Source organism: Cupressus sempervirens, chromosome 3 (genome assembly GCF_028749045.1).
Source record: "Cupressus sempervirens isolate cs-2001-9-10 chromosome 3, ASM2874904v1, whole genome shotgun sequence".
Classification (NCBI taxonomy): Eukaryota; Viridiplantae; Streptophyta; class Pinopsida; order Cupressales; family Cupressaceae; genus Cupressus; species Cupressus sempervirens.
This window is the reverse complement of record NC_143120.1, coordinates 686201768-686211027: the sequence shown is the minus strand read 5'-3', so window position 1 is coordinate 686211027 and position 9260 is coordinate 686201768.

Genomic DNA, 9260 nt, shown 5'->3' with positions numbered 1-9260 from the left:
TTCTCTGTCTTTTCTAAATCTGCAAAACGTTTTCTGCTCTCATCAACACCACTCCATATGGTGTTTATATAGAGAGCGAGGAAGAGCCTTAAATCAAATTCGGTCGTTACTGAAATTGAAACTGGTTTTTGACTCTCCTCTCAACATATTCCCCCACTTGTCCCAATAACAGGACCGATTCTCTTATTTAGATGCGCTTGATTGGATGAGTTTATTTAATTCCGCTTTCTCTATCTGTGACCGTCTCATCTTCTCTAGAATTGTTCTAGAAAGGATAGAAATCGCTCTTTCCCCTGTCCACGCCTTCACTTACCTAGTGTTTCCGTACACTCAATATTCCTGCTTCATATTGAATCTTCTGGCCCCGTTGAGATCCAAATTCCAAACAAAGCGAATGTTGTTTTCTATTACCGTACCTTTCGAAGTGTTTTAGACCAGTCAGTTAATCATTTTAGAGAGCTTTTATTCGAAGATATTCAGTTATTAAATTGATACGTTTCTTTCTGATTTCAATTATTCAAGCTGATCCCTTTAGTTAGTCGAGACAAATTTAATAAATGGTATAAGTTTTAATATTCAGCATATATTAAATGATGCGTCTATAAAGGTAAAAATGATACCTCTAACAATTGGATTTTTCTTCTTTCCTGTAGTGGAATGTCAATATAAGTGGCACATTTAGTTTCTCATATGAAAGCTTTCTAGTTAATGGAGCCTTGAAAGAATGAAACATTCTCAAACATAATCATTGTCCTTCAAAATTAAAAAGTTTTCTGATCTTATCAGTGTGACAAACTCTAAGGAACTCCTGAGTTAACCTCAGATCTAAAAAATGCATATCAAAATAAATTAATATACTTTAAATAGATGTATAGCTAACCAAATGATATATTGATCAATCAATAATTCCTTTTGTTCATGTAAATACAATGCATGCAGCCTTAAAATTGATGTGAATTTAGAAACGTAATGCAATTATGATTTCGGAACTCATAGGTCAGAAAATATGTCATCTAGATATATCCTCATTTTCAACTTCTAGAAAGTATTGCAACTATTATTGGTCAAATCCTTAGATATGCATAAGTTCTATATCTATGGTTATGGTTATTTTAGATGTCAAAAGGGATATTCTTACTCTTTATATATGTGGCATATCATTAACTTCATTTAAATTTATTTTATCCACACTAAATTTTGATCTCGAGTCACGATAAAGATATATATCTCTAAGAAAAGTATCATTGCATTTTTAAGACAACAATATAAGGAAGAATATTTAAATTAATTACAAAATATACTTTACAGTGTAAAAAATATTTTATTGTTGTTTTGTTCTATTAGGTTTTTTGTTGTTTCTATAGAATGATCAAGAGTGCACTTTTCTAGATATGCCTTGATAGGACCAATCTAAAGTTATGGTCTTGACTGTTCATTTTAAAAATAGGGAAGCTATGATACTCATTTAATTAATAACCTAATTGTATAAATTAATCTAATGATCATACAGATGTTATCCGAACATTAAAAATGTTTTTGAAGATTTAAATTAAGAGAAGAAAAAAGTTATCTTGTGAAAGAGCACATGTACAAGTTAAAAAAATTATAAAATAAAAGGCAGAAAAAAGCATGAGAAGTGAAGATACTAAGGAGTGAGAAACCAAAATAGGAGAAGATAATCATTAAATAGATAGGGATGAGGGGTATGAAAATACTAAGTAGTTGTTAATTGAGTAGATATAGGGTATTGTAGAGTGTATAAAACTAAAGAACGTAGGGGAGATAAACATGAATAAAGAGTTATGTAAGTTGCACATTTTATTATAATTTTATTTTATGACTGGTTATGAAAAGATCTTCATTTTAAAGTATGGATTGGATTATAAGCACCCAATAAGAATCTTATCTATAGGAAGATGATGAAACTATGAAGCCTTTTAATAAAGGTGGTAACAGAAACAGAGGGAGATGAATTGGGAGTAGCACAAACATATAAAGGAAAAGAGAGTAGAACTTGTGCTCAATCAACAAAAAGAAAAGAAAAGAAAATATGCATCACTGAACTAAGAAAAGGGGATACTTCTATAGGTGATCAAACTAAGATCAGAACTTCAATTTAATACAGGGAAGGGGAAGTTCCTTCTTAGTGACTCATGAGAATTATTACATGGAATATTGGGGGTGTAAAGGTCACTAAGATGTGATGCTTATTTTCATCCAAAATACAAATAATAATTCTTCAAGAAACCAAATGGGTAACTAATAGACAAACTAGTTTATGAAATGGATACGAGGGTGGATATTATAAATGGTGGAACAAAAATGGAGAATTGGGAGGACTTGGAGTTCTCTAGAGTTCAAGAGATGTGGCATATAAAAAATTAGCTAGTCACAAACTCATAGATTTGTCTCATTAAGAATTTTAGTAGCACTCTACATTTAATGTTGATTAATAACACCCTTGAGGAATAATCATAATCATAATGCTATTATATGAAGATATTTTAATGCAGTATCACATGTCTCAAATCCATCAAAAAACATTAGATGTCTCAGAACATACTAGAGGAATAACTAAATAATTCCTAGCATTAATAGATTTTAGGAATATAATAAACCATAATAATTTTGTAGAAATTTACACTAAAAATGGAATTTAAACCTTGAATAGTAGAATTTCAATCTTCAAAAATATTTCTCAAACAAATAAGACAGATTCTTTTTGGTGAGAATTTGATTAGGCTACATACAATGTAAAATTAACAATAATCTACAATTGACGTTTAGAGAAATTCCTTCTTTAGTTTCAAATTAGTAGGGAAGTGAAACACAATAAATACACCTTTTAAATTTTAAAATATGTTCTTGAAGGAAGAAATTTTTGTTAAATAATTAAAAATATCGTAGTGGAAATAATGTTTTATGGGTTCAAAAGTAATTTGCTTCATGTATGGGTTAAAGAAAATCAAAGGAAAGATTCAGATAGGGAATGATTTGGGAATATGTTTGAGCCTAAAGAAACATAGAAGAATAAAATTAATGATTTTTTTGATGGAGATCTTCTAGGAATTATTTTTAGCTACCTGATAGGGGAGCACAAGCCTTACAACTGAACCTCTTCAGCTAAGAGCCAAGGACTAAGGGGTATCCATTTTTCCAAATTCGCCAGGGGCAATGATCCTAACCTCGCCCGTTTTCAATATTGGAGCCATGTGCTCAATGAGACTTGATCCTTGGTAGGCTCTTTAAGAACCATTCAACTTCACTGGTAGACCAAGGGCCCACTGACGAAAATGAAAGTTTAAATAACTAAGTGATGAAAAAAGTGATGGATCAAGAAAAACATATAAAAAGAAAAATAATTATTAAGAAAATATGAAGATATTTTATCCAAAGTAGAATTATTTTGGAGGTGAGTATCTAGAAAAATTTGGTATGAAGAAGGAGGCAAAAGAAAATAAAATCTTTCACAAAAGCTCAAAATTAAAAACGATTGCACATATAGGATCACTAATCTATAAAGAGCACATGGTGGAGAGAGCTTATAAGATCCAAATAAATAGCTAAACAAGCGATTATATTTTGCCAAAAGTATACTCAACAAATAGGATGGCTGAGATCAAGAGACCAAAGAAAATAATAATTTTTAACATTCAAAAGATAATTACAAGGGAAGACAACATCATGCTAGAAGAATAATTAACAAATATAAATTTGAAATAGTTGTAAAATATATGTGTCTAGACAAAGCCGTTTTCCTATCCTTAATTCTCTATCTATGCATGCATCTCCTTTTTAATTATCCTAGAACGGAAATGAATCACATTCTTGTGTCCACACCCTGACTTAGTGTGTATTTCCATGCACTTGACTGATAACCCAATTATCATACTTCCAAATAAATTTGGTGTCCCACTTGAGATCAATATTGTTAAAAGAAGTTTAAAAGCCCATTGTATAATGTGTTTCTCTATGTTTGTATGTTTTCAAATATTTAAATTAATTTTACATTTATCATAATCTCTTAGTCAATATGTCTATGCCTTCAACTTATTCTCATTTTACTTTTCATCTCATTTAAAAAATTTCATATGATTACTTTAAAAATAAGAAATGATTGTTATAAAAAAGTGTAATTTGATAGTGCTTTATAGAATTGTATTTTGAATCTCATGTAGATTAATTTATTGTATTCAAGGAACTCTAGTAGAGGGAAACTTAGTTGAAATATAATGTGATATACTATGGTAAAAATTTGAACTTGTGGGGTATTTAAAAATTTAAAATTTTTAAGAAATCATCATTTAAGAATTATGTGCATGTATTCATTAATTAAAGGGCATTAAATTAATGATAATTGAAGACAAACACCAATTGAATATGGCTATTTCAACATGAACCAAAGAAATATATTGATGCCATCCTCAATGAAAAAAAATACTAATATAGGTATATAGGAGATCAAATTATTCATTTGCTTGAATGATAGATTTTTACTTATGCTAGAAGAACTTTTGTACTATTTTCTAAATATTTTAATTTTTATCAAAGATTTCAAATAGTTGTTTCTAAAATTTTACCTAAAAATTTCTAATGATTTTACCAAAAACAAAATAAAAATATTTAAATTCTCTAATATTCTCTCTAAATAATTTTCTATATTTAATAAATATTTTCTATTGTTTTCTAAACTTTCTAAACTTTCTAACTATTATAATATATTCTCTATTTTCTACCTTTTCTAATATTTTCTATATAATTTTATACTATTTTCTCTAAATAATGTTTAAAATTTCAATATTTTTCATTTAAGGATACGAGTCTCCTAGCCTACTCAAATTTTGGTGATAATTTTTTTAATATTGGATATGCGTTTTGAAATTTTAGAGTAGATGGTACAGATGGGAGGCCTAGTGGACAAGGAACATGAAACCTATGCGAACTAAAAACTTTACTTGAATCTTGTTGCTTCACTCGATTCAATATTCTATGAAGATAATTGATAACATTATTCTATAAGCATCCATTGGAGCTTGAAAGGCATCAAGATGAATTCTAAAATGTAAAACATGATAGCAAAGATTCAGGGTAGAATAGAGCAGATAAACAATATTACATTTATTGATTGTTCTCCTCAAAATGAATTACATTTCTGTTATTTATAATCTCTTCACACCATCAATAGTGGGTTATACAATGTTTTAATAAGGATAAATTGAATATCTATCTAAAGTTTTAATTATACAAATCATCGTAACTACTATATGACTAATATCGAGGGAATGTGCAGAGTGATATAAGTGTTGTTCAGATTTAATTGACCACATACAAGAAGGAGAAAAACTAATGCATATCAATTTTCTTTGAAATTATTTGGTAGTGAGAAATAAAATATGAAAAACAAAAAATTGGACTTTAAATATTACACAAAAAATGGATGATCTGACAATATGGTTAACACAAAAAGTTGAGTCTACTTTGTGAAAATGATATTTGGAATGATGAATTGAGAAAATTAAAGAACTGCAATTCATAATTAGTAGACTATTTGAAATTGTTTAGAAATGAGAGACATGAATATTATGTCAAATTGGGAATCTTGAGAAAGAAATGAAAAAGGTTAAAAAGGAAAATGTTGAGTTAAATGACAACTTAAAATTGTATGATACAATTAAGAAAAAGAATGAAGATTTGGGTAATAAGGTAAAGATTTTGGAAAAAGATAATAAGATCTTGAAACCAAAGCCATCAGTTTGAGTTGCCTCTTGTAACAGAAAATATTTTTTTTTGTTCTGTTGATCTAGAAGTTTTAGATGGTGCACCTAACATTTTTTAAAGTAAGGGTGAAGCTAAAGATAAGTCTACAAGTATTCATGATGACAATAAAAGTTATATATATATATATATATAACTTTTATTGTCATCATGAATACTTGTAGACATACATACATACATACATACATACATACATACGTACATACATACATACATACATACATTGGTTTGAGATTGCGCATAAAATAGGATTTGAAAGAAGAGGATTTTTAAAGTGCATGAAGGCATGAAAGAGATCATCCAATCCATTTAGTGGAAAAAATTTACATGCCTAGGATTTGGTAAACATCAAACATCTTATGTTTGCAGTGTTGTAGGTTTAGACAAATTAGTTCAAAGAAAGGAATGTAGTACATATTCATATTTTAATAGAGAAGGGCATAAAGAAGAAGAAATATTGGGATCTTCACCCTTTTAATGTTTGTGGTATTAAGAGTCATAGTTGAAAATTATCTTGGAATAAAGATTACATTGGATTATCTATGAAAAGTTATATATGGGTTTGCTATGGATAGATCAATGGATCATGCTGGCATAAGGTGACAAAGATGTTGAAAAGGTTTATTAAACCTAAATGTTAGAATGTTAGAAGAGAGAGTGGTGGGTCAAGGTTAAATTTTTTGATTGAAGTAGTTGATGACTACTTATTTTGGTTGACACATGGAAGTGTCATGAGTATTCTTTATATTAGAGAAAGAAATGAGAAGACTAAGGCTTGTGATCTCTCATGAAAGAGAGAAATAAGTAAGAAAATAGTTTAATTAGATTTGATGTAGTATGTTTATCTATAAGACTTTAGAAATTTGAAGTTGCAGTTTGAGTTGTAGGAGTTAAGTATGAGTGTCTAGAGATGAAATTGTGAGTCTTAGCATTAAGGGGAAGTGTTGATAATTTGATGCTAATCTATGCATATTTTAGTTCTCACTGCTCAAGTTTTTTAATGCAAATTCACCTCTACTCTAGACAATTATAAGTAGAGTTTGAAGATATTAGAATCACACTTGGGATATGTTGGAAGATAAGGTTAATCTCATTACTCTTTGATTCAGAAACATTTTTTAGTAAAAACTAAACTTTTTTTAACTAGAATTTTAAAGCATAATGATTCCTATCCACTAGATAACCTAATGAGCGCAATAAAACTAACTCAAATCTTATGATATAAAAGCTTCTAGAGACATTTCTATCTTTAAAATAAACATCTTTGCAAATCTACTTAGAGATTTTTTAAAATGTCCACTGCTTGATTTGCATTATATATTTGATCACGATCTATGTAACGGTCTTAGGAAATTGAGTATATGGTTTATTGTCTAATATGTGCCTTGGATAATCCTTTATAGGTTTCTTTGAGTTATAATTCACTCTCGCACTCTCTATACATTGGTTGGAAATATTTCTTATGTCTTGTTTTAATTCATCTTTATGGTTTAGTTTTAATATAATTCGAATAAGCCATTGTACATTATGTCTCCTAGTTGAGGGAAGGTAGTTGTAGTCACTACTATAAGAGATTTACATGATGTCACACTACTCCTTACTTGTTTGTCCCTATTGTATATATGCATATGTATTGTATCTTGTCAGTCGATAATGCAAGTGTATGCAAGTACAAGACATTGACTATATCTGACTACACAAGTGTGAGTATGCCTGAAAATCATTAAATAAGTTGTTGATAAAATAGAGATGGAACCATGATCCATACAGAAATCCTTATATCCTTTTTAAGTCTAATAAGAGGTCAGTCATTTAGTCTCACGATTATTTTTTGTATGATTTATTTTGATGTTATGATCAGTAGATGTTGGTTGTAAAATTTTTATGTGTTCATAATTTGGATATTTCATTTTCATGAAAATTATCTATAATTTAGGAGTAGTATGTTTATATGGGAGTATATGGGTACACACATATATTTTTGTATAAATATGCATAGATACATTATTACTAGATTTAGTTTTAAATGTATGTTAAAAATTGTATGTGAGGGAGTTTAAGCAGTACACTTTGATAATAAAAAAAAATTCAATATGATATTACATTAAAGAAATTAAAACATGCAAAATTAAATTAATAAGTATTTGAAAGAGGAGTAAATTCCCTAACATACAAAGGCTGGTTATAAAATACATTCAACTAGCAAAAGGTGTATGTAATACATGCATTATCTGTGTGGAAGTATATGAGACAAGGAAATAAATATAGTAATGAGCATAAAGAAATATACTCAAAAGAAGTAGAAATGGTATTTACATCATTTTTGTACTATTTATCAATTATGTTTCCATAAAATAGCCTTAATATATCTCTAATATGCCTAAATAACTTGTAAAATTGTAATTAATTACATAAAGTAATGCAATTTCAGATTGTGGAATTATTTTTATTTTGAAATCTATTCGAGAACATATATTTGTGGTGTAAAATGTAAATATGAAGGGGAAGAATTTCTCAAAGGTATTTTTATGGAGAAAAATGAATGGCATACTGTGTGAGTGAGGGTTTTAAGTATAATTCTTTAATGATTTGTAAGTTTCTTCCCATTTGGAGAGAGAGTTATATGTGAGATTTTCAAGGCCCGATGATAGAGAGATTTATTTTTGTACAGTTTATTCTTCTTCTACCATGGAGACATAAATTGGAAAGGTTTGGATGATGCATTTTAAGTTGGGTTTATTTTTCTCTCTTTTTTTCTTTACTCCTGATTTTTTGAATCTTCGTAGGACTTGAGGCAAGCACTGAACTTATTGAATGCATTATTTATCTGTATAAACCTTATTATTTACTCTCAAGATCATGTATTATATTTTCACATTTAACTCGTATTGTTATTTAAAGGTTTTGAGTTCTTTTTGTGAAAACATACATTTATTTTCTATGGTATTTAGCCACTAGTTTTTGGAGATATTTTATGTTACTTTAGAGGGTTGCTGGTAACTATAGGCATGAAATATTATATTATGATACCATCCATATGTTCTTACCTATTCTTTCTCCTACACACTATGTATTTTAATTATAAGTTTTAGAATTATATATACTTGATTTAGGGGTTTATAACCAACTTGACCTCTTACTTGGCTTTTCATGCTTCCAATTATTGGTCAAGGTTCTTAATTTAATCATGGATCACATGCCTATGTACAAGGGGTATATATATATATATTTCTATTGCTGAAGGTGATTATCATTTATACTTTAATCATTTGACTAACATTAAGTAGTCATAATTTATTATTCATTTATTAATAATAATTTATTTATTTGACATATACTCTTTAAAATATATTATTATATTAACTTATAAGACTATTCTTATATCAATATACTGATATATATTATGTTGTATTAGATTAATATTTAATAACATACTTTATTATATATTCATTCATTATTATATCAATAGTTAATAATAATATATA